At 38.8% G+C, this 12,412-nt stretch overlaps 1 protein-coding gene across 8 annotated transcripts in view; it reads right to left on the bottom strand.

Moving 5' to 3' along the window:
• The window catches only part of GREM2 (gremlin 2, DAN family BMP antagonist), a 102,845-nt gene that overhangs the window by 72,192 nt on the left and 18,241 nt on the right, over nucleotides 1-12,412 (bottom strand). Inside the window, exon 1 of one of the 8 annotated variants that reach the window (XM_008535058.2) lies at nucleotides 7,291-7,612. The exons of 6 other annotated variants lie outside the window; for them this stretch is intronic. The gene's annotated coding sequence lies outside the window, so the exon portion shown is untranslated. Of the gene's footprint in view, nucleotides 1-7,290; nucleotides 7,613-12,412 lie in introns of those variants that run through there. One more of the 8 variants, XM_008535063.2, reaches the window with a different exon arrangement.

Raw genomic sequence — 12,412 nt, 5'->3', positions numbered from 1 at the left:
TTTTAAAACATTTCTTCCAACTTCCTCTTGTGGCAAATAACCACACACCTTGTAGAAATGAATTCTCTGGAGATTATAGGCAACAAAGAAAACCTATGAGCTCAATGATGTACACCGGCTAATTCACCAAGGTAGTATGAAATCTTAACCAGAAATTAGAATTCATGGATAACTCAGTTTGATTCCCTGGGTCCAGCAACAGAATTGGCTATGTGCTCTTTGTACCTTGGTTTGCCCCTCCACCTCCTTCCTCCCAAATGTTGTCCTTTACTAATCTTGTAAATGGATCTGCCTTGTCTTTTTTGACTGAGCTTCTTGGTTCCATTTGGGGAGCATAACGACAGGTGGTCACGTGACCCAGATCACTAGTCCATATTTCCTGTTCAGATTTCAGGCAAGCCACAAACCCTGGAGTATCATAGCTTTGGTTTGGTTTGGTTACAAAACTTTTTTTTAAGAAGCCATGAAACCACACAATGAGTCCACAGACCCAAAGGCTGCCAAGCATCCTTGTTTGACCTAGTAAGTACTGTAGTGGAAAATGGGGGAAGGGGAAGTCACAGAGTCTAGTCCTAATTAAAATATTCAGAAGACTTTAAAAAATTTTAAACTTATCTTTTTGTTTGAAGTAAAAACAACTAAATAGTTGGATCTGATAGAGAATATATCAGAAATTAAAACAATTTCTTCTATAAATTTCAGATACCCCAATTGGAATTAAATTAAACTCAGTGCGTTTAAACTCTATGAACTGAGGTTAATTCAGCTCTGCCAGTTCTTTTTACATTAGTTTGCAATGTTTTATTTTTAAAACATGTAATCAATATTGCAGAAAGCAATACATGATAAGAATTTACTTGGAAAGATTTTTTATTCTGTTTCTGATGTATGTGTCTTAGTAGAGTGCCACGTGGTCCTCCTTGCTCAGTTTCAGCACTTATCTAATAAGCAGATAAATGAGATTCATATTTGAAACATTTATACTAGTTTTCCAAATGCATTTTTCTCTGTTTCTCTTTACAGCAGGCACCAAAATAAGTCTTTGGTTTAGAGTGGATCTTTCTTATTTTCCTTTACAGAGTCATGCAAAGCCAGCATCTCGTCTTTAACTGTGCTTTAAAAACATTCCTGGCAGTGTCAATATCAAAATAAATAGAAGTTCCATTCCTGAAAACTAACATGGAATTGAGTCGGCTATAAAAGTGATGTTGTCACAACTTATTTCAACAAAGAGAAGTTCTAAAATTAAAAACATGTTTTTTCTCGTCATGTGTCATACAAGAAAAAAAATTGAGAAAAAAGGGAAATCTTAGTGTGTTCCTAATTTAGATTCTTCTTCTTCACTGTAAACATAACTTTCTCCAACAACGACACACGAAAACATGTCGTGCTACTCTCGAGCACTGAAGATATTTCTTTTTTCACTTTTGGTTTCCATCATTTGGACATTGCATTTAGAAAATGAAGTTTATATATGCATATATATGAGCAATGATGGGAAGTGGGTCTAACATTTATGTGGATGTTTCTTGAACAAAGTTTTGGTCCTAACTTGAAAACCAGAGCATCAAAAAACATATTTCTTTGAGCAATCACGGTTTGGGACTTGAGTCTTAATGTCAAGTTTGTAGATGTTTTGATCAAATCACAAGCTATTAAATTGCCTAGTTAAAATATTAGCAATTTTTAAATCATAAACTTACGATTACCTATGTGTATATTCTGTATAAAATATTTTATAATTTTACCCAGTAGATTTATGGAAATTCACAATGAAAACGAGCCAGGCGCAGACTAAATCTATGTGAGCAAATCTACATTTTCAGAGTAATTGAACTAAGTAAATAACTTAACTTTCTAAAGCAAAATATCCAAGAATTCAAGGTCATCATTTCCTGAGAGCAGCTCATGGGTCTTCGCAGGTATGTGGCATTAAGTTTAAAGATCAGGAAACTGAAGGTGTGTGGTCTGAGGATTGTTGGATGTGGGAGAGACGCGCTTACTCTTTTCTTTATGACTTCTTCACTCCATGACCTTTGGCAAGGCAATTCTCTTTCTTTTAGTTTGCTGATCTAAAAAATGGGTATAAAAGCACTTGCTACTCCACTGTTTAGCCTCATAAACGCTTTCTGAATAATGCTTCTGGTTAGTATGTCATATTTCCCAGTCAATTATTTTGTTTTGATTTGTTCCAACCTGCCTCCACTTAGGCTCTGAGACCTCAATTTCACTGATGGTAAAATAAATTAAATTGGAATTCTTAACAGATGCTACACCATAAATGCTTATGGGCTCCAGCCAAACGCATGGCAAGCTTTAAGACTGCTTATGAAGGCTAATAAGATAATCATCTATAAAAGGATTTTGGGAGGAAACAGCGGGATTAGAATGATCACATAAACAGCCCACATGCCAGACGCACAGACTCATTGTTTCTCGAATTGTGATCTACTCATCATCTTTATTAGAATCACCTGTGAGGTTATCTAAAATGCAGATTTCAAGACTCTTCAGTAGGCCCTAATGAATCAGAAGCCTTAAGGCAGAGATTGGGAATCTGCATTTTTAAACAAGCTCAAGATGAAGAGTGGTGAATCTCATTTGAGAATTTTATATATTAGACTTCCCAAATATAATGGGGCATGGAGAACAAGCTTGAGCCAAGAGTTTCAGAGCTGAAATAGGGGGCTGCTCTCATCACTCTTGCCCCACAGCTAGTTTACAGTTCTCAGTTGAGATATCCAACTAAAATTATTTTTATGGGATGGTAGGCAATTGATTACTGGGGTGATGCTGTCCAGAATAAAATAAATAGCATACATTCAGGCCCATGAGAGGGACTGGTATTGGAGTGGAAAAATTTTCACACTCAGATGAGGATTCATCTGCTACTTGGCACTTTCCTGACTAGAAAATTCTTCTCCTTCCCTTTCACATATCTACTGTCAGGGTGTTCCTCTTAAACCTTCAGGGGAGGGGAGATGAGTTCCCCAGGCCACAGCTGTCAGATTCTACATGGCAATTGCATCCCATACCCATTGTCCCTGCCACTGCTGTCTGTGGAGGAGCCTGGAGATTTGTAGAGAAGTCTAGAAGGTCACGGAGAAGCAATGGAAGGCTGTAACGACAACTTTGCAGTACGATCCCCTACTATCCCTGGAATTGATTAATTCAGTTTTCTAATTTGTCCATTTGTTTGACAAATGTTTGAGGATAGATGTGCGTTGGAAGGAGCACGGATTTGGAGTCAGAGTGACATCAAGCAAAACACTTTCTCAATCTTACTCTCAAATTCTTCACGTGTACCAAAGGAGTAATAATTATACCTTCTTCGCAGGGTAGATGTGAGGATGAAACGAGATTCATAGTGAAAGCACCTCATAAACCATAATGGCTGAGCAGGCATTCTTATTGTCATGAGCAAGACGCTGTGGTAGGAATTATGGGAATGCAAAGATGTTTAAGACATAGTTTCTTCCCTCCAAGAAACTGCAGTGTCATAAGGGTGTTGACACCTAAATGAGTAACTATAATATGAATGTCATGTGAGTGGATGAAACGCCACGGGAGTTCCAAAGGATTTCATCCGGGTCATCAGGAAAGGTTTGGCGCAGAGCATGACGGCATATCATTTGGGCTTTGAAGTGTGGTTAGGATCTCAAATGACAAGTAAAGCTAAAGCAAAAGGGCATTTCTGGGGAAGGGAAGGACATGAGGAGTAACATAGAGCTTAAAGGATGGACAATGTGCTTGGGAAATGATACCTAAGTCCCTTTGCCCCCTAGTCCATTGCTACCTTGGGACCATACCCTCACATGTGGCAGTGTGAGGGAGCAGCTATAGAAGCAGAGTAGCTCATGTCAACAGTACATGCTTGTTTACCCTCCATGATACTCAAATCCAAAGCCAGCAAACCTCTAGAAATATGGAGTTCTCTCCAGAATGCTGAAATCAGGACTACTTTAAAACATTATAAAAAGTTCATCAGTGCTAAAATATTTCATGGAAATATGTATACAAGGATGAAACATGAATAGACAAATTAGGATTTTGTTAAATTTCTCTTCTTAGCCTATTGAAAATAAAAATGGTTTGAATTCTCACAGGCTTTTCTCTTCATACCAATTGTCCACTAATATTTTCACTTGTTGGCATGCCTAATCAAGATAAAAGTTCTTGTTTAAATAATTGATGACTTGCTTGACAAAAAGTGTATGGAGACACTTACATACATCACTTTCTATGCAAAATTTAGTTGTAAAATAGTCCACATATTGTCTATCTTATATAAACGTTTGTATTTTAAAAATTGGAATAATGGAGGGTAGAGCCTGTTGGTTAAGAACATGAGCCGTGGAGTCAGAAAGCCTGGGTTTGTAACCCAGCTCTGCCATTCAGTTGCTGTGTGATCTCAAGCCAGTTACTTAACTATTCTGTTTCAGTTACCATCTGCAAAGTACAGCTGATAGTACCAGTCTCATATGGCTTCTGCGAAGATTAGCAGGGCCTGATACATAGTAAACTGAGTAGACTCAGCTATTAAGTCCAAACGTTTTAAGTCAAATTGACACCTACTAAAGGTTTAAAGAGGGTTTATAGCTTCATAACAATGTTATTAAAAATATACGGAAATGAATAACTTTTTAATTAAACTAAGTTGTACAATTAATGAAAACTAATTAGTTATTAAATTAGCAAATATAAAATATTTAGTAATAAATATATAGTAATAAATTAATGTACTATAACGTATATAATTATAAATATAAAAACTATAAATGAATAGAATAATATTATAATATATTATATATTATAACAAATATAGATAAATAGAAATACTATACTATAAATAATACTATATATGTAAAATATATATTATTTATATAATTATATTAATAATATATAATAAGTATTGTATTATAATAAATAATATTTATGTAATAAATAATTTTATTTATTAATTTTTTATTAAAAACAAATTATTTGTCTGAATTTTGTTGCTTTAGAATTCAGGAAGAATTTTTTAGATGAAATATTGCTTTATCTAAGAATTAAACTTTCTCAGTTCTTGGAATCAAGCTTTTGTATGCCTGTCAATTTACATATATAAATAGCTGTTTTCTGAATATGGGTTCTGACATCAAATTTTCAATGCAGAGATTTCTGCCTTTTTAAAAGAGATGTTAATTACAGAATACACCTATAGGAACAGGTATTTGATTTTGGTGATTCTCAAAAATAAAATATTTACATTAATAATTTAGTAAACTCTTCAACAGATTTCTGTTTGGAACCTACAAGGAGATTCTGTAACACGTGGCTCTCTGACTTCAGAATCCACGAAGGCTCATTAAAGCATCGATTGCTGGGCTCCACCAAGAGTCTGATTCAGGAGCTCTGGGCTGGGGGCTGAGAATTTGCTTTCTAACAAATGTTCAGATGCTGCTGCTGCTACTGGTCAGGAACCCACACTTTCAAAACCACTGCTATAATTCATTACAAGAATTAACAATATTGGATTCTTATTGTCTGAGTTGGATAAAACTTTATTATGAAATCTGTTATACATTTTTCTTCTCTTTGATCTAAGGCCCCCAATTTATTTTTAAGTATATAGCTCTTGAATTCCAAAGGGCACATGAAATCTAAGAGAATCTATTTCTCAGAAACCATTTCTGGATTCCAGTACTGATTTTGTTTCCACTTTAGATTTGCTCTTCTCAAACCTCTTGTATTTATTTCTCTTCCTCACCACCCCTTCTTAGTTTGCAGGTGATGCCAATCTTCCTTTATGGGATTTTAAGATTTTGTTTCCCTGGGTGAGTCCTAAAAGAGTTATTTCCTGTATCTACCTGCATGTTGCCTTGTAATCTATAATTACAACTTTGAATCACCATTTGAAAGTACAATTTCTGGAAGGTGACACTTTGGAAATAATCTTTCATTGCAGAAAATGTTGCTTATCCAGCATAGTAGGCGTTAATCTCATGCAGGAAAAGGTGCAGAAGAGAATGAGAATGTGTTTAGCCTGAGTAAACATCAGAAGTATCCAACCACACAAACATTATTTAGGAAAAATGAAAAGATGTGGCAAATAGCTACTGAGAAATTGCCAATTTCCCTATCTAAGCAGACCTTGCTGTGAAGCGCTTTCCCTGCACGTGCATGGAAATCAAACAGACCCGGAATCGGTGTCTTTGTCGAGGCGAGGGTGCCATGCATCCAGCGAGGCTTGAATTGCTTTCTCTAATTTGCTCTGATGGCCAAATATGTTCTGTATCAATTCTGGTTTCTAACCTACCTTCTTCTGCTTTCTCCTTTCATCTTGCTCATCTCCATTTGATTGTGTCATCTATTTCTGAAGCTGCCCTCTGCCTTTCGAATCCTTTAGAGATGTGGCTATTTGCTTCCCCACATGAGGCTGGAACAGGAATCAGCGATAACCACGGTATGCTTTGTCACTACTGCCATCCTGTCTTTCTATCCCCTCTCATTTCGACAGTTTCCCTTCCATTTGGAAAAAAGAGCATGGTTTAGTAGAAAGAGTGTGGCATTAAAACGAAGCTCTAGGTTCCCATCCATTTATTGCCTGCACGATCTTCATCTGAAAATTTAGGTTCCTTATCAATTGAAAGAGTCATCGTAATTGCTTGATTACACAAGGTTGCAGTGAGAATCAAGTCAGACAATCCAGGTAAAAGTTCTGTAACCTACATGTCAGGGCTGGGACTGGGGTGAAGCAAGTTTAGGGTGCAAAGCGTCAGGAGGTGCTCAACCTCAGGGCCCTGGGGTGCAGGGCGTGAGGGCCGCCTTCAATTGTTCACCCTTAACTGTTGTTGTCATCTGCAACTCAGCTGTGACCAAAGGGTTAAAATCTTAGTGCAAGTGACTGGCAGTAAACAGGTGAAATACTCTCCTTTCACCCGATAGAAATGTACTTAACAAAGACTGTGGTTTTGAGATTAAGGAAAAAGAAGTAAAGTTCCTGGCTGGTGGAGGACCCCTCAGAGATTTGTGACGGATACGTGGTGACCTCCTCCACCCAAGGATGAGGCCGGTCCTTGGTATGAACATGGAGCTGAGAGCACTAGTCGGGGAGGAAGCTCACACACGTCAAACGAATTCACATCCAGTGAGTTCCTTCTCGGAACAGGGTTCCCACTTGGACCCTCAAAATAAAATTTAAAAGAACTTTACTATATTTAATTCAGAACCCACATTAAAAACAAAACAAAACAAAAAACAGAAACCACACACAATTAGAGCGGGAAAGCCCTCTCTTTGACTTACCCTGGAAACTGTTATGCTTCACAAGCAGATTTAAGGAACATTTCTCTCTGCCTCCGCATAACGCTAAGACAAAGATAACCACATAGTGACAAAGCTAAATCGTCTCGGGAGGGTAGAGTTCCTTGCTCACTAATGATTATCATCTGCCAAGAACTAGCATGCTATTAATACTTGTAAAGCTCGCTGGACTAGAAATCCATTACTAGCAAAAGTACAAGTCCATTTTTATTCTAGGTAATTAATCTAATTTGACTTTCTCCTGAGCACTGCTTAGCAGAAATGGATCCTGACTGTCTTCGCTGCAAGGAACAAGTAGATCTGTGGAGACTTCTCACCGGGGTGACCTCAAAGCACAGGGCTCCCTCTTAATTATGCGTTCAGTGAATTCTCCAAGAGCAAAGTTGTCTAGGACTGTGTTTATTAGCAGAGAAGATACCCATGCTGGAAGCAGCCATCAGCAAGCAGGTGTAAGGAAGGGGGTGTGTAGGGAAGGAGGTGGGCGTGGGGAGAAGGGCCGAGGAGACCCATGAACCGGGCTCCCAACTCCAAAAGAAAATAACAAATAACCAAACTCTGCACGTTCACGGTGACTTTCCAGAGAACACAGAGTTGGGGTCAGTCAGCTTTCCCCCTCATGCCTCTGTTGCTTCCTTCAAAGAGAGCCGAAAGAATATTTCTCTTGCTATAAATAAGGTGGCTCTTGAAGAATGAAGTTCAAAAGTGTTGATTTCAGTTCTTTACCCAATCTCTACTTAGGATGCCTGTGGCAAAGACACTACGTGTTTAAAAATGCCTTTGCCGAGCTCTCATCAGTCCTATTCTTCTACTGAAAGTGAATTAAAGTGGAAAAATCAGAGAGTCCAGCAAAATGAGGGAACGATTTAATCTATATCAATTACCAAAGCAATCAGGGGAGAATTCTGGAAATATGTATGGCATATATTATAGATATTTCTGGATGAAACTGATTTTACTCTCTAGTATGATTATTTGACTGATCTTACTCTTGGATCTGATTATTTTTTTTCTATTCTGAAGTTAAGTCTTTCTAAGCAATACAGATCAATTAGAGGAAAATGGGAAAATATAGATAAGCAGAAAATTACAACCACCGAGAAACCTACCACCCCAAGATAACCTCTGTTAAAATTTACACCGTGTATATAAATATTTCCTTCCAGAATTTTATGTGTACTTATATATATATATACACCTTCTTTTTCAAAATTTTTATAACTTGTGTTTCCAGTTTCATAAGCATCTTTCCATATAAATGAATAATCTTTAGTACTTTATTCTCATTGGCTGCATTACGTTGCATTGTGCAGGCATAATTTATAGATGCTAAGTTTAGATTAGATTGAAATATACTATAATGAACGTCATCTTTATTAGTTCAGATAGACTGCAAAATGCTTAACTTTCTTTTTCTTAATTGTGAAAAATACCCTATCTGTGCTGGATACGATCTTTATTTGGAAGAGATCATACTTAGGTAATACAACCTCTAATCTTTGGCCTGTATGGAGATCTACTGGAGTAGAAGATATCAGAACTCCGCCATGTTCCCCAATCTCCTTACCATTTCTGTGCACTCGGATCTGGGTCTCAAGAGCTAGCACCTTCCTCTTTGATGGAACACTGCTGTCAAGCTGCCACATGGACCTCACTCTGCCTGCAAGCACAGGGAGCTGGAAGCACCTGAGATTTCATGCCCTCCCAGGGTGGGCATCCTTAACCCATGATTGACAGATGTGGGAGTATTAATGTCTCAGCTCTTTCACCTCTAAGCAGGGATGATTCTGAGGTGTGTGGTTTATACTGTTTTTCAGTGTTGCCCCACTGGATTAAGAGCCATTTGCCCGCTATGGTTTCTGGTTTAAAATGCACCCTTTATTGATTGCCCTCCTTTACCTGATCACTTCTTCTGTCACTTAGTCTTGTTCTTTGCACTTCCCAATACACTGTTTACAGTTGCATCCTGGGCTCAGTGTCTGCTTCTGGGGAGACTCAGCGAAGACACTTGTTATGGTCGCTTCCACAGCAGAGATTCTGGAGGCCTGGGCTCCAGCTGTTGCAGAGGTAATGTGGGAATTCTAGTTGTCACGTGGGAGTAGTCTTCATACTTCAATCAGTGTAACGTTTGGTGCTTTCACAGAGAAGCAGAGCAGTGAAGCCCATCTTTATTTTTCTCGTGGAAAAACTGTTGACCCTCTGAGGTTATAAATTTTGTACGAGATCGTGCAGCTAATTAGAAGACGAGCCAGTGCCAGACGTATGTTTTCTTACTAAACGATTGTACTTCCACAAAATAATGCTCATGTGTCAAAAGTGAGATGCACCTGGCATGAATATGTTGCCTCAATTAATTTTAAGAAGCCTAAACTTTGAAATATGGCATATTTGAAGCATTTTAAAAGCGTAGTTATTTGTTTAATAATTATATTTCATTCTTAACCCTCGTCTCTACCTTTTTCCTCTTTATATCGCTTTCCCAGCATCTCTTTCACGTTCTTTGTTACCTAAGGGTGAATTGTCTGTACTAGGCACCATAAGGGGTCATAAACTTATGATTGCCACTTAGCCGAACTTTAGTAGGTTGGACTCATGGGGGAGAGTGGCGTGCATAAATAGTTATAGTTCAAGGCAGTGTGTGCTAAGCACGCTAAGAGAGGTGGAGGGTCCTTTGGGAAGACAGAGGAAGGAAAGATAAACTCTGGCAGAGGGTGAAGGGAAGGCTTGACGGAACAGGTGGCCTTTAAGCTGGATCTGGAAGGATGGGTAGGATTTCAACCAGCGGATGTCAGGGTGGGGGTGGGGCAAGGGAAAGGAGCAGCATGAGCAAAGAAAAATGCAATATGGTGCAGGGAACGTTGAGAGGAGAGGGGTAACTGGCTCACAGAGCACAGGTGGGAGACGGAAGAGATGTGTTTAAGGTTACATGGTGGACGACCCTCCCCTCGGGGAGTTTTGATTTTATTTGGTGAATAATGGATCTCTGAGCAGGAAAATGTCATAATTACATTTGTATTTTAAGAATATTTATCTGAAGCTAATTTCTTTATTATTAGATGCTCTTCGTTGTGCCGCACTCAGTCATTCTTTTAATATCAAATAGAATTCCCATAGAATAACATCAGAGCTCTTTACCATGGCTATGTCACTGTATAGTATCTGCCCCCTGCCAGCTTTTTGACCTCAAATTGTGCCACTGTCATTTTCACACTAAGCTCTGAGAGTAATTGCCTCTAGAAGTTCCTAGAAAACACCTGGTCCAGCTCCTTCCTGGCTGAGGGAATTTGTACTTGCTCTTCTCCCGGTCTCCATTTAACTGACTTCTTCTTAACTGACATTTCCTCAAAGGAAATTTTCCTGCCCACCCAGTCTTAAGCACCCCCAGTGCTATTTTCTCCATAACGATTTATTTTCTCTCTATTTTTCTCCCTCTGCCTCTGGATCCTACAGTCATTGTTTTTCAAGGTATCCCCAGAGCTTGGCAGAGTGACTAACACATAGAAGATGCTCAGAATTACTTACTGAGTGAATAAATTGAATGAAGTGGAATTAATGTTGCTAGAAAACTGGAAAGATGAGCCATTGCTTTGAGGTATACCTAAACAAATTATTCAGCATCTAATTATGGAGCTTTGCATGGAGGAGTCTGGAGCATACTGGCTCATGTGTGTAGAGTATCTGACAACTTTGGCCTTCCTTCCTTCCTCGTGTGAGTTGATGCATCATTTCTAGGTGGAATTTCCTCTCAGTACATTTGTTCCTGTTTCCTCACATCTCCCACCTCCAACATTTTCTGGCCATTATTTCAACTAAGTGCTAGGCTTGGTCATTTTCCTAATGATCTGGAAATGGATTACTCTTTTGCAGATGGCCATGGATTGAGTTGCCCAAGACCCGGTCGTAAGTCAGGACTTGCTGAAAAGACAGGGAGTTTTTTGAAGTGGAAGGGGCCTTTGGAGGTCATCCAGCAGCTTTTGAAACAGCTCCAGCAGCCAAACTAGTAGGCCCAGTACCTTCCCGGGCAATCTGGTTTCCTGATTTACTACGAGCTATGGAGCTGTTTATGATGCTTTTGATAGAAAATAAATGACTCTTAATTCTATCCTACGATGAAGTTCATATTTGAAATGTTTGAATAGGTTTTTCAGAGCACGGTTCTACAATCGGCTATAAAATTTTACAGTCTTGTTCCAAGGATAGAAACGTCTGTGATTGGAGCCTCCACTCCTGGCTACAACTGGAAGAATGATAAAGGGTGAGGCTACAGCTGAGAGACACTCCTTCCTGGCTTTGGAACCAAAAATGCTAAAGAATCAAAGTGAAAAAGGTATGTAGGTTTGATTTGAGACTACTTCTAAAATGAAGTTTCTCCTGGAGGGCGAATGAAGTAATACTAATGAACACATCCCGTGATTTCTAGAGTGAAAGACAGTCTGACCTGGAAGACACGGTCACTAAGCCGAATCCACGTGGAAGGGGATTATTTGCTGCATAACTGTTTTTATTGTGCCGGTGGACACGAGACACCACCGTAACAGGGGCATTTTGGATATTCCGGGGGAAGTTCTGCCTTTGTTTATCATGTTGAACTTCCTCATTCTCAAAAATATTATTCCTTCCCATAGCTCCATAACATAATCAAATTCATTCTCATCGCTTCAAAGTTAGAATAACCCAATGAACACTTTTTTTTTTTTTTGCTGTCACAGGATCTATTTGCTCTTTATACAGATTTTCAACAAGTCCTCTGTTTGTTTTCTTTTTACCTTTCGATGCCTCCCATGACCTATTTCTCCCACCTCCCACCCTTTGCCTCTGACAACCAACAACCTGTTCTCTGTGTCTGTGAGCTTGGTGGTTTTCTTTTTTTTAGATTCCACATATAGGTGAGATCATATGGCATTTGTCTTTCTCTGTCTGACTTAGTTCAATTGGCATAATGCCCTCAAGGTCCATCCATGTTGCTACAAATGGCAAGATTTCCTTCTTTATTATGGCAGAATGATCTCCCATTGCATATCTGTAACACAATTTCTTCATCAATTCACCCGTCGATGGACTCTTAGGTTGTCTGGGGTTGGCAGAAAGACAGCATCCATGGTTCCGA

Source organism: Equus przewalskii, chromosome 31, assembly GCF_037783145.1.
Source record: "Equus przewalskii isolate Varuska chromosome 31, EquPr2, whole genome shotgun sequence".
NCBI classification, from domain to species: Eukaryota; Metazoa; Chordata; class Mammalia; order Perissodactyla; family Equidae; genus Equus; species Equus przewalskii.
This window is presented reverse-complemented; position numbering and strand designations above follow the sequence as displayed.